Genomic DNA, 19,523 nt, shown 5'->3' with positions numbered 1-19,523 from the left:
TTGTCAATAGGTCAAGTAAATAATTTGTAACTGGTAAATTTTACATTCTTCTTTCATCTGTGTATGACCTAGTAACATGATAGAATCCATCCAATCTGTATGCGTGTGTGAGCTTATATGTTTACTTTATGTTTATATGCATATAGGTTGTTGCTAAATAAAATGTCACACCATGATAGATTTTATTTAGGCCAATTTAGTTTTTGTTTCTATTCAATTAATAACAATTGTTCATTTTATGGTTAAATTCCTCTCTTTTGGGCCTTGTGTGAGAGTTGGGGGCCAATAGAAGTGGGTACGACATACTGAACCCAGCTCCCCCTCACATGAACTACCCCAATTGTGAAGGCCCATTTGCCTGATTTGGATAACTGTGTTAGGTTAATGAAATTAGTTTAACTTAACAAAATTGATTAGCAACATAATTAACTTTTAAAATATATGAAATTTATTTTCATTTTAATATTTTATAGTTAATTTTAAGAAAAACACTCTTAGTTTAAGATATTATTTCTAGATAAACTATTTGTATTTTTCTTGTATTTAATTCAATAAAGAATTTTAACTAACTAGATTCTTTCTGAAACTTATTTTAATTATTTTATTAAATATTCCTATTTAAGTTATAAATTAGTTATTACTAACTAATTTTTTTCCTATCAACTTAAATTTGAATATCTTTTGAATTTAAAATTGAGCTGAGGAATTCTAAGAGTTGGTTATTGAAGATTCTAGAGATATTTTTTTAAGTTATTAAACTTAAAATGGAATATTCTTAAATTAGGTAGTTACTACTTAATTTTGATATTTAATTAGATTTTATTTAGAAATTTTTTAAGTTGTTTTTTTTAGATTCTTTCTATAACAACTTAAATTAGATATTTTCCAAATTTTGAAAAGATACTTAATTAAATTGAGATATTATCTTGATAGTTATTTCTATGCTAGTTATTATTTCTAATATTAAAATAGGAAAATATCATTGATTGTGAAATTAATTGTTTAATAATTAATTTTGGTACAATCTAAGTTAAGTATAATTTTTCTAGTATTAAACTAGAATTAATAATTAAGTCTCCTCTATACTTAATTATTTATTTCTTGAATTTAATACATTTAATTAAATTGAAAATTTCAATATCTAAGTTGATTTTCATCATGATACTTAAATATTGTTATTTTCATGATATTTAATTAAATAGAAAATTATTTTAAGTTGGAAATTTTTCTTTAAAATTTCAGAATAACTTAAACTTGAATAATTTTCCAAATATATTTTATTAATCTTTTTTTATTATTTTCGAAATTGCATTTTTTTTTTTAAAATGCAGAAATTTCGAATTTTATTTGAAAAATAGATTAAAGTTGAAAATTATTTATTTTAATTTTGGACCAACTTAAATCAATGATTTTTTCATTTAATGATTAATTAAAATAAAAGAACTAAAATATATTATAATTAGAAAATGAATTAATTAGTCAATGAAAGTCTAGATAGATATTATCTGTTTTGCTTGAAGTATTTTTCTAGTGATATTTAATTAAATAGAAAATCAATATTTAAGTTGATTCCTAATCATGATACTTAAATATTTGAAATTTTTCTTAAATATTTAATTAAATAGGAAAATTATATTTTTGTTGTAAATTAATTTTTATTGATTTTGGGCCAACATAAAATTAGAATAATTTTTCCAAGATTTACTTTTATTTTATTTTAACAAGCATTTTCGAAAATAGTATTTTTATATACTTCAATTTTCGAAATGCTATATATATTTATAGAAAATTTTATTTGAGTTGTAAATTAATTTAAATGAATTTTGAAACAACTTAAATTGAATATTTTTCTAAATATTTATTGGAAATTATTACTAAGATGGAAATAATTCATGTTATTTTCATATCCATCTAAGTATAATTTATAAATATTAAATTAAAATTTATATTTAGAATTTTTAATTCTAAATTTAAAATTTTAATTAAATAAATATATATTTAAAATAAATTGATTAAAATAAATATTAGAAGAAAATACACTTTAAATAATGAGCTTTATTATTATTAGGACATTCGATCTCCATTGTTGTTTTTACATAGTTCTTGTTTTAGTGAGTAATCCTCCCTAATGGAGGAACGTTCATTAGTAATTTAACGCCGTAGAATCTCGAAAGATAATATTATTTGTAAGTGTTTTATATAGATTTGATCACCCTAATGGTGGCGACGGTATTTGACTTACAAAAGTATGAAATAATGGTGGAAGCTCATAAGATAGAATAACCTTAACTCTCGCCTAAACGAGACAACGTTGGATTCTAGTCTTGATCGAATAAAAGGTTGCTAGAATGTTTATCATTTTAGATGAGCTGACAACTCTATTCAATAGATGGTATCACTGACTCTCGCCTAAACGGGACACTGATATCAGTTTGTTGAAGACCTTGGAAATTATTTAGGATTGTATGTTTTAGTATTTTCACTTGTCATTCCTACTTGCTATGTGATTAATAATTTCTGAATTGTGTATGAATTTATATTGAACCATGTTATTTTCTGATATTAAATTGTAGTTTAATTTCAAATCTTCATTGTTGGTCTAACTTCGTTTGTTGTTCTAATGAGATAAATCCCTAATGGATTGTCAACATTGCAATGGTTGTATACTTAATGTAAATCATTACTAGATTCATGGATGACCTAATCGAAATCTTAAGAAAAGCTAGAAATGTTAACCATGGTTTGCATGTTTGTTAGCTATTCTAAGTGAGTAGGGGTGGACCTGTTGGATATATTTTACCAGGATCTAGATTTACTAACAAGTATGTTTCATTAACATCCTAATATGAATTCTAAAACAATGAAATAAACACATAAGAGTTTAAGAAAACCTTACATTGGGTGTAGCGGAATATAATGACTCTTTCCGTTCAGATATCTAGCCCTTGATTCCTTTCTGTAGCAGAGCATTATCAATATCTGAACCTGGATCTCTTTCTCTCCTTCCTTTGATGCTGATTCTCCTTCTTGTTGGTTGATTTTCCACAGTCTTACACACTATGATTGAGATACCACTTGATGTGTGTGGGCACTCACTCATTCACTCAAGGATTTCGAAAAGTATTGAAGAAGAAAAGAGAAGAAGAGGTTTCGGCTATAGAGAATAGATAGAGGCTCAGTTTTCATCTGACAAAGTTAAGTTTGAATGAGAGCCATCACTATCTATTTATAGGTAACCACCTAGGTTTAAGTTAGAATTATTTGGCATTAAAATAATAAAAAAAATAAATGATAAAACCCATAAAGTGTGGCCGGCCATGGGCTTGGATAATTGGCCTCACTTATGCAATTTTGCTGTTTTATCATTTCTGAATCTCATTTTCTCAAAAACGCCAATTTTCAAATTCAACCATTTAAATGTCAATTCTAATTATTTAACAACTAAAATTAATTATTAAATAATATTGTCATTTCATATATTTATTAATTAGACATACAAAGTATCTTAATTAATAAATAAACCTAGAATCTCTTTTCTTTACAATTTCGCCCTTGCTTAGTGAAAATTCACAAATTAGACATAGTCTAACTTTAGAATTATAATTGATTAATCAAAATCAATTAACTGAGTCTCAAGCACTATGGTCTCAAATAGTATGGGGACCATGGGTCTATATATCCAAGCTTCCAATAAGTAGATCATGAATTTATATCTTAAATTCACTGACTTATTAATTCTTCGTTGAATCCACGCATAGAACTTAGAATTGCACTCTCAGTATATAGAACGCTCTATATGTTCCACGATATAGATACGTCATTAGTTATCCATTGTTATAATCCTAATTTGATCAATGATCCTCTAATAGATGATCTACATTGAAAAGGCACTAAGTTACTGTTGGATATATTTTACCAGGATCTAGATTTACTAACAAGTATGTTTCATTAACATCCTAATATGAATTTAAAACAATGAAATAAATACATATAATGTTTAGGAAACCTTACATTGGGTGCAGCGGAATATAATGACTCCTTCCGTTCAGATCTCTAGCCCTTGATTCCTTTCTGTAGCAGAGCATCACCAAAATCTGAACCTAGATCACTTCTAAATTCCTATAGAAGTTATAGATTCCATATTTATGGTAGCGCTTCCACTCAATTATACTATCATGTTCCCCAAATGTACGTATCACCCTGACCCAAAAGTAGGCTTAACTAACAAATCAAAGAACATGTATAGTACTCTTGAGATCGAACCTAACCATATCAGGATTAAGATCATTTGATCTAGGATCAACAGGTGATACTGAATTGAATAGATATTACGGTAAATTTTAACATATCTAATCAAAGTTCAATATCGGTCCCTTCCAATGTATACTCCATACATCCGATGCTGGTAAATTTTGCCAATGCCCTGGAAAGGGCATAACACTTATCCAAGGTGTAAGAACACCTATCGCTGATTATCATGTCAGTCTAAATCCAGTGAACTAACAAATTAGGGAATAAACTTTCGAACATATAATTAAGATTATATTCCACTGTGTTGACAACACTATAATCATTAACAAATTGATATGTAATAGGACATAAATAGAATTCATACATTATGTAAATAATCATGAAATAAATCATGTGAACCATGCAACATTAAATGTTATTTCTGATCTTTATTAATAAGTAAATCTGATTATATTGAAATGAGTTTTATTTAGGGCATAAAACCCAACAAACTCCCACTCGCACTAATATAAAACAAAATGTGCATTTCAAATAATCTCAATACCTTGATATACAAATCAAGTGTAGTAGTAGTATACTCCTCGTAATAGGATTTGACGGGTTGAATTAACCACAATCTCTCCTCCACCATTACTCTTCCTTAATCACAAAATCTTTGATATTGTGAAATTCCTCTCTATATGTCTACTCTTTTGGGATACTGGATTCTATACCTTTGGCAACTACTTTTCGTTAATCAGGAAATTAACACTAGTAGTTTAGACAGGTTGGAACGGTGCCACAATTATATATAGTAGTACTGACCATGATATCACTCCTACCAGCACTATAATCGTGTTGTAGGACCGGCACTATGTTCGTGCCGCTATGATAGCATCAATGACATCCAAAAGTATGATTGGCCATGATATCACTCTTAACCAGTACGATGCCTGTACTGCTGAACCGACACAATGGTTGTGTCGCTATGATAGTACCAAAACATACTTTCCAGGGTGAATAACACTCTTAACCAGTACGATGCCTGTACTGCTGAACCGACACAATGGTTGTGTCGCTATGATATCACCCAAACATATATAAGGATACACACATCGTGCATATATATATCATACATATACATACACCCAGATATTTATATCACACGTTATATTCAGTTCTTACCTGTTTTCCGAATTCAAACGTGCTGGCCGACCTGAACGGAAATCTCGTGCTAGATGGATGCCCTAATCACATTTTGAAACCGGGTAAGTTACATGATTCAAAACCCTAACCCGGGAAATCCAAAACCAAAACCCTAGGTTCTGCTATGCTCTTAATGGGTTATTCCAACTCTGGAAATGGGGAAACACCCATCCGAGGCATTGAAATGACAAAAATTGAGAAAATGAAAGGCCCGGGGAACCCTGCCAAAACTGGCTAGCCGGTTTTTGTGGCCCTGCAAACCGGCTAGCCGGTTTGCACCAGTTTCCCCAAAGCATTTCATTCAATGCTCAATCTTCCACCAAATGCCATGAAACCTTCCAGAGTACCTAATTAGGGCATAAACAATATATTCCAGCCAACAATTCACAGAACAAACCATTCAAAATCAATTTGCCATTAAAGCTCTAAGCTTTGAACTCCATGTTCAAAGTGATATCAAACCAACCAAATAAACTCAAAACCAGCTGCTATAGGCTAAATTCAACTCAACCTAACCCTAGAATTCGAACCAAACTAACATCAAACTCTAACAGCTCCTCTAACACAATTTCACCATTTCAAAATAAGCAAAAACTTACAAACTAAAGAGGGGTTCACTAGGGCTTACCTTAACTTGAATCTCCCAAGGTTCCTTGCTAAAATCACCAAGATTCAGCAGCCCTTTATCCTTGCCCTTGCTGGTTACGAAGAGAGAGAGAGAGAAGAAGAAAGCTTTTCCTTTGAATTTCTTATTTTCCTTCTAATTTTCTAAATGGGATAAATGAAATAAATTCATTTAGGGAAAATCCATTTCCCTTGGCTGAAAACAAGTGGCCACGTGCCACACTTTTAGGCAGCCACACAACCCCAAACAAATTACCACTTTGCCCTTTAAGTTATCAACTTAGGTGTCTCAAAAGCTAGGGGTAAAATGGTCAATTCCATAACCCCGCTCAATCCCGACAAAATATTTCCTTTAAAATATTTCCCACTAAGAAATAAGGTTCTAAACTTACCCATGTGATCAATCTAGCCATCCATCGCATTTTCCGTTGTCGCCGAACAAAAATTACAAAAATAACATATTACACATATAAGCTAGATAATACCCCTAGAGTTTAATAAAATCTCCGGAATTGAGAAATTATAACTCTAATATTTATTTCTAAATATTGGGGTCCACAATTAAATTAATTCACAAATAATAATAAAATAATAAAAATTAGTGCTAATTGCCTTTACTAATCCAAATTATTAAAGCGGTCATTACAATTATCCCCCCGTTAAAAGGATTTCGTCCTCGAAATCTAATCTGAATAGCTCTGGATATTGAGTCCTCATATTCGACTCCAATTCCCAAGTGGCTTCTTCCACCTTACTGTTCCTCCAGAGCACCCTAACCCGTTCAATAGTCTTGTTCCGAAGAACTTTTTCCTTTTATCCAAAATCTGTACAGGTTGCTCCTCATGGAATAAATCTGGTTACAGTTCAAGGGCTTCATAACTCAAGACATGAGTCGGGTCTGATAGGTATTTCCTCAACATAGATATGTGAAATACGTCATGAACAGCCAATAACGCTGCTAGCCGATATACTACCTGCCCGACCTTCTCGAGTATCTGAAATGGCCCAATGAACCTAGGGTTTAACTTACCCTTCTTCCCGAAGCGCCTAATATCCTTCATTGGTGAAACCCGCAGGAAAACATGTTCCCCTGCCTGAAATGTAACATCTCTGTGCTTCGGATCAGCATAACTTTTCTGCCTGCTTTGAGCAGCAAGCATCCGAGCCTTGATCTTATCAATAGCTTCATTGGTCCTCTGCACTAACTCTGGACCCAAGTACTTCCTTTCTCCTGTCTCGTCCCAATGAATAGGAGAACGACATTTTCTACCATATAACATCTCATAGGGAGCCATCCCTATTGTACTCTGGTAGCTATTGTTGTGGGAGAATTCAATTAAAGGCAAGTACTTACTCCAAAAACCCTCAAAGTTCATAACACAGGCTCGTAGTAAGTCTTCCAAAATTTGAATAGTCCTTTCTGATTGACCATCAGTCTGAGGGTGATAGGCTGTACTGAATCTTAACTTGGTACCCATAGCCTTCTGAAGACTCACCCAAAACTTCGATGTAAACTTTGGATCCCTATCTGACACAATAGATTTAGGGGCTCCATGGAGACAAACTATCTTCTTCACATACAATCAGTGTATTAATCCACTGAATATGTAACTTTCACTGGTAGAAAGTGAGTTGACTTTGTGAATCTTTCCACGATGACCCATACTGAATCATACATCCCCGTAGTTCTAGATAAACCAGTTACGAAATCCATTGCAATGTCCTCCCACTTCCATTCTGGAAGGACTAAAGGTTGCAATAACCCTGCCGACCTCTGATGTTCAGCTTTAATCTGCTGGCAGGTTAAACATTTGGACACGTAGTCCACCACATCTCCTTTCATCCCATATCACCAAAAATAGGGTTTCAAATCCTAATACATTTTGGTGGTTCCCGGATGCAACGAATAAGGTGTGGTATGAGCTTCATCCAGTATTTCTTTCTTAAGCTCATCAACACTAGGAATACAAACTCGAGCTTTATATAACAACATTTCATTGTTCGAGACTGAAAAGCCTCTAGGCCGACCAGTTATTACTTTGTCTCGAACCTTAATTAGCTCGGGATCTTCCCGCTGTGCCTTTCTGATTCTCTCTAACAGATCAGATTGGAGTGTTACATTATGTAATTTCCCGACCATGAACTCAATCCCTGCACTAACCATTTCCGAGGCTAGTTGAGGGGCTATCATAACTGGGGTACAAATTTGCCCGGAACCTTTTCTGCTTAGAGCATCGTCTACAACATTGGCTTTCCCAGGGTGATACAAAATTTCACAATCGTAGTCCTTAACCAGCTCCATTCTCTGCCTCATATTCAAATCTTTTTTGGGTGAAAAAGTATTTGAGACTTTTATGATCAATATAATTCTCACACTTTTCACCGTAAAGATAATGTCGCCATATCTTCAAAGCAAAAACCACAGCAGCGAGCTCTAAATCAAGAGTTGGATAGCGCTGCTCATAATCTTTCAGTTGACGAGAGGCATAGGCTGTGACTCTGTTAGCTTGCATCAGAACACATCCCAGACCTTGTCTGGATGTATCATAGTACACCACAAATTTCTCTTAATCTGATAGCAAAGCTAACACCGGAGCTGTTATCAAACGTTGCTTCAACTCCTGCAAGCTTGTTTCACACTTATCTGACCACACAATCCTCTGATTTTTCTTGATCAATTCGGTTAGGGGCATAAAAAGTTTAGAAAATCCTTCGACAAAACGTCGATAATACCCTGCTAACCCGAGAAAACTTCAAATTTCCGTCACAGACTTGGGCCTCGGCCAGTTCTTCACTGATTCTACCTTGTTTGGATCAACCATAATTCCATTCTTCCCAACAATATGACCCAGAAAGGACACCTCGGACAACCAGAATTCACACTTTTTGAACTTGACATACAGCTTGAGATCCCCAAGTCGCTGTATCACCATTCGAAGATGATGCTCGTGCTCCTCTTCTGACTGAGAGTATACAAGAATGTCATCGATAAACACTATAACGGAGTTATCGAGGAAATCCTTGAATACCCTATTCATGAGATCCATAAAAGCCGCAGGAGCATTAGTCAATCCGAATGACATTATCAAAAACTCATAGTGCCTATATCTGGTCCTAAAAGCAGTCTTCGGTATGTCCTCCTCCCGAATTCTAAGTTGATGATAACCAGACCGTAAATCAATCTTCGAAAACACTGTCTTTCCCTGAAGCTGATCGAACAGATCATCGATCCTAGGCAACGGGTACTTGTTTTTAATCGTCAGCTTGTTTAGTTCCCGATAATCAATACACATTCTGAGGGAACCATCTTTCTTTTTCACAAAAAGAACCGGAGCTCCCCAGGGCGACACACTGGGTCGAATAAAACCCAACGTCAAGCATCCCCTGAAGTTGTAACTTAAGCTCCTTGAGTTCTGCTGGAGCCATCCTATATGGAGCTTTAGAAACAGGTTCGACTCCAGGTGCCAAATCAATTACAAAGTCAATCTCTCGCTGTGGCGGCAATCCCGGCAACTCCTCGGGACGCCGAGAAAATCTTCTACCACTCTAACTGCCTTAGGCCCAAATGTTTCAGGTCTGCTGAAGTCAATTACCACTGCTAGAAATCCTACACAGCCACTGCATAGTAAATCCCTAGCCCTTAGTACAGATATAACCGGGATCCGAAACCCCTGGATTGATCCAACATAACCAAATGGATCTTCACCTTCCGGATGAAAAATCACCATTTTCCGCCTACAACCTATACTGGCCGAATACTTGGACAGAAAATCCACTTCCAGTATAATGGCAAACTCAGTTAATTTCAACTCTATAAAGTCAGTACTTAACTTCCAATCTTCGATCCTAACTGGCTTAGACCTAATGCGCCTATTAAAGATAATCAATTCCCCGCTAGGCATTAGGGTTCCAAACCCTCTTTCTAAAACATCACAAGGCCTACCCTAAAAGATCAATCACTCTTATAATTACATATAAGCGTGTAGCTCCCGAATTAAACATCACAATGTAAAAGAAGTCGCTTACAAAGAACTGACCTGCCACTACAGAAGGGCTTGCTGCATCATCAGCTTGAGCATTAGCATTCACCGGGGTAGGAACAAATACCACTTTCTGCTCTTGTTCTTCTTTCTCCACCTGTGGGCAATCTTTCTTAAAATGCCCAACCTTCCCACATTGAAAACATACTTTTCGGTTGCATTCTCTTGGATGGTGTTTCATGCAACGTGGGCACTCAGGGTAAGAATAACCCTGGCGTGCTCCCTTGCCTTGAAACCTTCGGAACCGCTTGTTCTGTCTTAAACCCACCACTGATGACGTAGGTTTCCTCTTTCGCTCAATCATGGAGCTCCTACCACTTCCACCATATTCTGGATTCAGGCAGGTAATATTCTGACCCCCTACCATAATCTCCTGAGGTCTCATAATAATTTCCTCAGGGCTTCCAACCCAAGAAGCATTCTTCACATTTGAACCTCCCTGAAGGTCTGAAGGTTCTTGGATCCAAATCTTTCCATGCAATGGTTCCACTTGAGTACCAGCCATTCCATGCTTCGCTGGTAATACCGAATCAAAAATGATTGGCATATGTGGTAAAGATACTACATGAGACCTTTGCTGTTTCAACCTCTGAATCTCTTCTTCATGTCGTTGAATCACAGCTTCCATTTTTGCAAACCTTTGCTCCAAATCCAACGGAGCCTGTGACGGATAACCATCACTCCCGTCGGAAGCCCTCCAAGGGATTTCACCTTGGTTACGGGGACAATTTGGACTCCATTCTCTCCAACCGTTACTAGCCCTGGCCACTTTACTCTGACTCTCCATATAGCACCAGGTGTCCATTTTATAAGACTAACCTGTCAGTTAGTAAGTCAGTCTAGTCAGGCAACGGCCTATTTACATACTTACTACCGCACTTACGGATTTTAAGGCAATGCACTTAACATAAATAATTATAATCTAATATGCTTCCTAACATGCTTTCACATTCGTAACTTTTAAAAAGAAAATGCTAAACAAGTACGGGCTTACTGAACCGTGAATCGAGCTTTCTCTGATGACGATTGTACATATCTTAGCAAGCTTCGGTAGACAAACCTGGCGTCTTTGATACCAAAATTGTAACGCCCTAATGCTAAGGCACGCTACAGTGCTTTTTAAATTATTGTGCAATCTTTGCTAATCAAAGAAATTTCTCGAAAAACGTGTCAAATTAAAACTTTTGCATTAACTACTAAACTTTGTAATTTATTAAAATATTTACAAGTGCCGGGATCCCGTTTTTTTTTTAAAACTTTATAAAATTTACTTTTCAAGCATACATTCCAAAATATACAGATTTACAGGTCGCACAGCGACTTTCAAAATACAACTCCCAGATGTCCCGAGACCGAACACTCCAGGTCGCGCTGCTTTGACATGTACAATCTCACCCGAGCTCAGGTTCACTCCTGTTCAGCCTTCGCCTTTCCTTTACCTACACATGAAAGTAGAAACTGTGAGTCGACAGACTCAGTAAGAAATGCATATAACATATCACATAAATTTCGACCTGTAAATAGGCGCCCATACACCTATCTACAGGGCTTAACAGATGAGCAAGAACGTTCTAACTGCTTGTGCTACTGACCATGATATCACTCCTACCAGCACTATAATCGTGTTGTAGGACCGGCACTATGTTCGTGCCGCTATGATAGCATCAATGACATCCAAAAGTATGATTGGCCATGATATCACTCTTAACCAAGACGATGCTCGTATCGCTGAACCGACACAATGGTTGTGTCGCTATGATAGTACCAAAACATACTTTCCAGGGTGAATAACACTCTTAACCAGTACGATGCCTGTACTGCTGAACCGACACAATGGTTATGTCGCTATGATATCACCCAAACATATATAAGGATACACACAGCATGCATATATATATCATACATATACATACACCCAGATATTTATATCACACGTTATATTCAGTTCTTACCTGTTTTCCGAATTCAAACGTGCTGGCCGACCTGAACGGAAATCTCGTGCTAGATGGATGCCCTAATCACATTTTGAAACCGGGTAAGTTACATGATTCAAAACCCTAACCCGGGAAATCCAAAACCAAAACCCTAGGTTCTGCTATGCTCTTAATGGGTTATTCCAACTCTGGAAATGGGGAAACACCCATCCGAGGCATTGAAATGGCAAAAATTGAGAAAATGAAAGGCCCGGGGAACCCTGCCAAAACCGGCTAGCCAGTTTTTGTGGCGCTGCTAACCGGCTAGCCGGTTTGCACCAGTTTCCCCAAAGCATTTCATTCAATGCTCAATCTTCCACCAAATGCCATGAAACCTTCCAGAGTACCTAATTAGGGCATAAACAATATATTTCTAAATATTGGGGGTCCACAATTAAATTAATTCACAAATAATAATAAAATAATAAAAATTAGTGCTAATTGCCTTTACTAATCCAAATTATTAAAGCGGTCATTACAGTTAAACAAGAGCTCATCCATTTACTTCTATTTGCTAAGCTCGAAGGGAATCATCACTTGACTTCTATACACCAGTAGAAGCGATAGATTCCATATTTATGTTCAGCACTCCCACTCAATCATACTATCATGTTCCCAAAATATACGTATCACCCTGACCCAAAAGTAGGCTTAACTAATAAATCTAAGAACATGAATAGCACTCCTGAGTTGAGCCTAAGCATATCAGGATTTAGATTCTTTTAATCTTAAGATCAACTACTGATATTGACTTGGAAAGATATGTATAACTGTAAAGCCCGCTTAGTTAATTTAGAAATTAGCAGTGTTTATGATTAATTATGAAAATTATTTATAGCTATTTAAATAATTTATTATACTGTTATTTATGGAATTCAGAAATGCATTGCTATGTCATTCAGTAGTTTTCATATTTTGCATTTCCTAAGTGCTTGCATTTTGGAACTCGGCGTTTGGCTCAGTAGAAATCACAACTTAGTATGTTAGTAGTTTGGGACGAGTTTTAGACATTGGGAATGTCGGGAATGGCCGGGAATTTAGAATTTCCCAAAAATACCCCTTTAGTATGATTTATGTGGTTTTAAGGTGGAGGGGCAAAATGGTCTTTTCGCCCCATTAGTATTTTGTCTTTTAGTGAGTTTAGTAATTGAAAAATAAATGTTTATTTATGCTTTATTTGGCTGAAATGGATTGTATATGTTAAGTGGCTTTAATTCATTTTTTTTTACAAAAATCAACACTTAGAAAAAATAAAGAAAATTTTCAAAAACCCACTCTCTCTTTTCCTCTCTCTTTCGGCTGGGCATGTGGTTGCATGAAGGTAGATTTTTTTCTTTGATTTTGAAGCCATTTCTCTTCCAATCTAAGTATTCTTCAAGCTTTGGTAAGGTCTTTAATCTCTTCCTCTTGTATTTTATGAAGAAAATGTTTAAAAGATGATTGTTGCATGTGAATTGTTGTGATACTTGCTGCTGTGTTTGTTGTTGTTCTCAATGGTTTAATCTTGCTATTTTAAGTGGTTCAGAGTTAGTGTATGCATGATAGTTGCTTGGATTTAAGTTTTGAAGGTTTTAGTTCAAGAACATGAATTTTTGAAGAAATGTGTGGATCTGTAAATTACTTGCTGTAGTTAGTAGATTTCATTTTCAGAGGCTATATTATGCTTGTTTAGGAGGATTTGAGTTGGTTTGAATGCATGTTAGGTGATTTTACTCAAGTTTGAGTTTAGAACTCAAAGCTTGAGCTTTAATGGCACTTTTCGTTTCTGTGCTTTCTGGGTGGTTTTAAGGCTTTAGAAATGTTCTAGGGGAGGTATAGAATAGGTCTGGAAGGTTTCATGTGATTTGGGGTTGATTTGTGCAAGATATGATTTTTGATGTTGCTGCCTGCGAGGAACCGGAATTCCGGTTGTGCATCCGGAATTCCGGATGGGGTTCTAAATTTTCCCAGAACCTAATTCGGTTGGGCAACCTATTCCGGTTGGGGAAAATTCTGAAACCCTAGATTTTCTCGATTTTGTGTTTTAGGGGGTATTGCCATGTTTTTTGTCGATAGGGAAACTTTTGGTTCCTAGTTTAAGTCCCCGGGAAGTGATTTAGCGTGTCACTTATAGTGTTGTGATTTTTATGGTTTAGGAGCCTGTAATCCGCCGCGTTAGCTTAAAGTTCCAAAGTTGACGGCACACCCGAATTCGGAATCCGTGTAAGATTAGTATAACAGTATGCATATGTAGATTACATGTTTAGCGTGCATGTAGGAAGCCTGTTAGATTACATTAGTTATGTATGTTGGCTTCGAACCATCCAACCCCGTCACGTCGGTAATGTGGAGTATGACCAAGAACGAGTATGACCGGTTCGACCGATCAGGCTGACACTTGGTTGGTGGTTCCGTACTATTGACGTATCCCGTCGGTACAGGCTGGAGTATGACCAGCAGCCGGAGTATGACCGGTTCGACCGATCAGGAGGATATAGTAACACGTTGGTACAGGCCTGAGTATGACCAGCAGCCGGAGTATGACCGGTTCGACCGATCAGGTTGTTACGTGTCAATAGTACCGTCCCTATGAACGTTCAGAACTCAGTACCATGTTGGACATGGCAGTAGTGGCTCAGTACCGTGTTGGACACGGCAGTAGCGGGACTCAGTATCGTGTTAGACACGGCAGTTAGGGTTGTGGTCAGGGGTATGGGCGTCTGATCATGATCGGGATTTATGTATGAGTATTATTATGCTTTTCTTACTGAGTCTGTCGACTCACAGTTCTACGTTGATGTGTAGGTAAAGGCAAGGCTAGAGCTGATGGACCGTGAGCGAGCTTATGAAGGTTGTACATGTCGGGGCGGTTAGGCCTGGAGCGTACGATCATCGGGACAGCGAGGCTGATTTTGTAACTGGTCGCTAGGCGACATTTATTTTGTGTATCAGTTAAACAGTTAAATCTTTTTGTAAATAATTTTATAATCGGGATCCCGAGTCTTTTGTAATATTATTTTATAAGTTTAATTAAAAAGCAAAAATTTTAATTAATCACATTTTTCCATAAACCTCGTTGATTAGCAACGAGCTGCACAACATGTTTAAAAATCACGTAATACGCCTATGTTAGTTAGGGTGTTACAATTTGGTATCAGAGCCGCCAGGTTGTCTTCCGAAGATCGTCACGACATGTACAATCATCATCAGCAGTTAGCTCGTTTCACGGTTCAGTAAGCCTTTATTGCTTTAGTAGTTTATTTATTCAGTTATGAAAAAGAAAAGCCTGTTAGGAAGCATGTTAGTAGCCTGATAGTAGAATAGGCGCATGTTTCGTTTTTAATTTCCAAATTAAGCGGCATTAGTAAGCTCTCGATGATCGTGACCTGAAGTGCAAACTCGGGATTTCGAGGCGGTTCAGACTAGATGGACGCCAGACGAAATATTAGGAGTCAGGGCATCTCAGTCGGGTCAGATCAAGGTCGAGGAGCTCAGTTCCCCTCAAGTGTTTTGGGCCGAGGTAGAGGTCCCAGGGGCAGGGTTCGCGGTTGGGGTGATGTTAACTCACCGCAGGCTGCCCAAGTCAATCAGGAAGCCCAGAATTGGGAAGTTAGGTTTGCTGAAATGCAAGCTCGGATTGAAGAGCAAGACCTCGAGATTCAGAGGTTGAGACAGCAGGGTGCTCCCGCAGTTCCAGTGCCCGTAGTTCCAGTGGCACCTGCCCCTGCTGCCCAAGCCGAGATAGTGGTGGCGGCCAATAGATTGGAACCTTTGTACGAGCGGTTCCGGAAGCAAGCACCTCCGGTTTTCCTGGGAGGTCCGGACGTGATGAAAGTCGAGCAGTGGCTGACGGTGATTACCAAGATCCTGAACTTTATGGGTGTCACCGGGAACGACAGAGTGGTGTGTGCCACTTTCAAGTTTCAAGAAGACGCTCCGGTCTGGTGGGACATGGTGTCTCAGATTCACAACGTCACCACCATGACCTGGGAAAGGTTCCAGGAACTCTTCAACGTCAAGTATTATAATGAGGCAGTCAGAAGCGCCTAGAGGAAAGAGTTCGCTCACCTGACCCAGCGTGAGAATATGAGCGTGACGGAATATATTACTCAGTTCAACCGATTGGCGAGGTTAGCCTCGGGATTCGTGCCAACCGATTTCAGTAAGAAAGAAAAATATCTTGATGGACTTGATGTGAAGATCAAGTATGACCTTATGATCACTACCGACGATAAGACCATCTAAGCTGAGATGGCGGAGAAAGCACTGTGAGCTGAGGGCCCAGTTAGATGTATGTGGGGTCAGTTAGACTCCAGTATGTGGCGGGGCTCCTACCCCTCCTATGTCAGGTATCAGCAGGGGAGGTAGTGGTTCGGCCATGGACTGGAGGAGGAAATCATCCACTGCATCCGGTGGCTCGAGGCAGAACAAGAGGTTCTGAGGGAACTAGAATCAAGACGGTCGTCAGGGTAGTGTTGAGACCCGTTATTCCTACTGGAGTGTCTCATTAGTAAGAGGCATCCTCCGGGTGAGTGCTTAGGTCAAGGTTGTTTTTATGTGGCTGCCAGAATCTTTAGTAAATTGGATAGACCGTACGATAGATGTGAATCAGGGTTTGGAACCCTATTACCTGGCGGAGAATTGGTTATCTTCAAAAGGTGGATTAGGTCTATGCCTATCAGGATAGATGGTAGAGAGTTAAGTGCTGATTTGATAGAGATGAGTCTAGTAGAGTTTGATATTATTTTAGGAATGGATAACCTATCTAAATATTCGGTGAGCATTGATTGTAAAAGGAGGATGGTGATCTTCCAACCGGAAAGTGAAGAACCATTTGTGTTTGTTGGTTCAGTTCAGGGATCTCAGATCCCGGTGATTTCGGCCATGTCAGCTAGGGATTTATTGCACGTCGGTTGTTTAGGGTTTCTGGCCGTGGTGGTGGACACCACTCGGCCAGATACCATTCGGCCAGAGGACATCAAAGTGGTTCGGGAATTTTTGGATGTTTCCCCGAAGAACTTCCAGGGTTACCACCTCAGCGGGAGATTGACTTCGTGATAGATTTGGCACCAAGGGTGGAACCGGTTTCCAAAGCCCGTATCGAATGGCTCCAGCTGAACTTAAGGAATTAAAGATTCAGCTCCAAGGGTTGCTTGACATAGGGTTTATTCGGCCCAGTGTGTCACCCTGGGGAGCCCCGGTTTTATTCGTCAAGAAAAGGGATGGGTCTATGAGGATGTGCATCGACTACAGGGAATTGAACAAGCTGACGGTGAAGAATAAATATCCATTACGTAGGATCGATGATTTGTTCGATCAGCTTTAGGGGAAGATAGTCTTTTCTAAGATTGATCTCCGTTCGGGTTATCATCAGTTGAGAATCCGAGAGGAGGACATTCCGAAGATGGCTTTCCGCACTAGGTATGGACATTAGGAATTTCTGCTTATGTCATTCGGACTAACCAATGCTCCTGCAGCATTCATGGACCTGATGAATAGAGTATTCAAGGATTTCCTCGATATCTGTGTGATTGTGTTTATCGACGACATCCTCGTGTACTCTCAATCAGAAGAGGAGCATGAGTTACATCTTCAGATGGTACTGCAACGGCTTCGAGAACATAAGCTTTATGCCAAGTTCAAGAAATGTGAGTTCTGGCTATCTCAGGTGTCCTTCCTAGGGCACATTGTGAGCAAAGATGGGATCAAGGTAGATCCCGGGAAGATTGAATCCGTCAGGGATTGGCCGAGACCGAAGACAGTGACAGAGATCAGAAGCTTCTTAGGTTTAGCTGGGTACTACCGTAGGTTCGTCGAAGGGTTCTCTAAAATTTCAATGCCCTAACCGAACTTACAAAGAAAAATCAGCGATTTATTTGGACAGACAAGTGCGAAGCTAGTTTTCAGGAGTTAAAGCGGAGGTTGATTACCGCTCCAGTGCTAGCTTTGCCTTCAGACAAGGAGAAGTTCGTAGTTTATTGTGACGCATCCAAACAGGGTTTGGGGTGTGTGTTGATGCAAGCCGATCAGGTTATCGCTTATGCCTCCCGTCAGTTAAAGGATTATGAACAGCGATACCCGACTCATGATCTAGAGTTGGCCGCAGTGGTTTTTGCACTGAAGATATGGCGGCATTACCTTTACGGGGAAAAGTGTGAAATCTATACCGACCATAAAAGTCTCAAGTATTTCTTTACTCAGAAGGATTTGAACATGAGACAGAGACGTTGGTTGGAATTAGTGAAAGATTACGATTGTGAGATCCTCTATCACCCCGGAAAAGCCAATGTAGTGGCCGATGCCCTGAGCAGAAAGGGTCCCAAGCAAGTAGCTAGTATGGTTCGAATCTCACCTCAGCTAGCAGAGGATATGGTTAGATCCAGCATTGAGTTTGTGGTAGGTCAGCTTCACAACTTAACGCTGCAATCTGATTTGTTGGAAAGAATAAAAGTCGCTCAGATGACGGATCCAGAGTTAGTGAAGATCCGAGATGAGGTGTTGGCTGGTCAAGCCAAGGACTTTTCAGTGTCAAACAGTGGGATGCTTTCGTATAAAGCCAGGGTTTGTCTTCCGAATTGTGTGGAACTTAGAAATGAGATCTTTGAGGAGGCTCATTCTACCCCGTATTCTCTGCATCCCGGCACCACTAAGATGTACCAAGATTTGAAACCGTACTTCTGGTGGAGCGGTATGAAGAAGAATTTGGTAGAATTCGTATCGAGATGCCTCACTTGTCAGCAGATTAAGGCTGAACATCAGAGACCAGCAGGGTTGTTGCAGCCTCTAACCCTACCAGAATGGAAATGGGAAGATATCACGATGGATTTTGTGGTCGGGTTACCTAGGACCACGGGTTTGTTTGATTCCATCTGGGTAGTGGTGGACCGATTTACGAAATCTGCTCATTTTCTGCCGGTTAGAACAACATTTATAGTGGATCAGTTGGCAGAGTTGTATGTCAGAGAGATAGTGAGACTTCACGGGGTACCGAAGTCTATAATTTCGGACAGGGATCCGAAGTTCACCTCCAAATTTTGGCAAAGTTTGCAACGAGCAATGGGTACAAGGCTGAAATTTAGTACAACATTCCATCCTCAGACAGATGGTCAGTCCGAAAGGACAATTCAGATATTGGAGGACATGTTGAGAGCCTGTGTTATGGACTTTGAAGGCTCATGGAATAAGTATCTACCGTTGATAGAATTTTCTTACAACAACAGTTACCAGAGTACGATAGGGATGGCTCCCTATGAACTGTTATACGGTAGGAAATGTAGATCTCCTATCCACTGGGATGAGACAGGGGAGAGGAAATACCTAGGTCCAGAGTCAGTGCAGCGGACCAATGAGGCAATAGAGAAGATAAAAGCTAGAATGCTTGCCTCACAGAGCAGACAAAAGAGTTATGCAGATCCGAAACGCAGAGATGTTGAGTTCCAAGTAGGGGACCATGTGTTTTTACGGGTATCTC

The sequence above is a fragment of the Cannabis sativa genome, chromosome 1 (assembly GCF_029168945.1).
Source record: "Cannabis sativa cultivar Pink pepper isolate KNU-18-1 chromosome 1, ASM2916894v1, whole genome shotgun sequence".
Lineage (NCBI taxonomy): Eukaryota > Viridiplantae > Streptophyta > Magnoliopsida > Rosales > Cannabaceae > Cannabis > Cannabis sativa.
The sequence above is the reverse complement of the archived record's forward strand: the minus strand, read 5'-3'. Positions refer to the sequence as shown.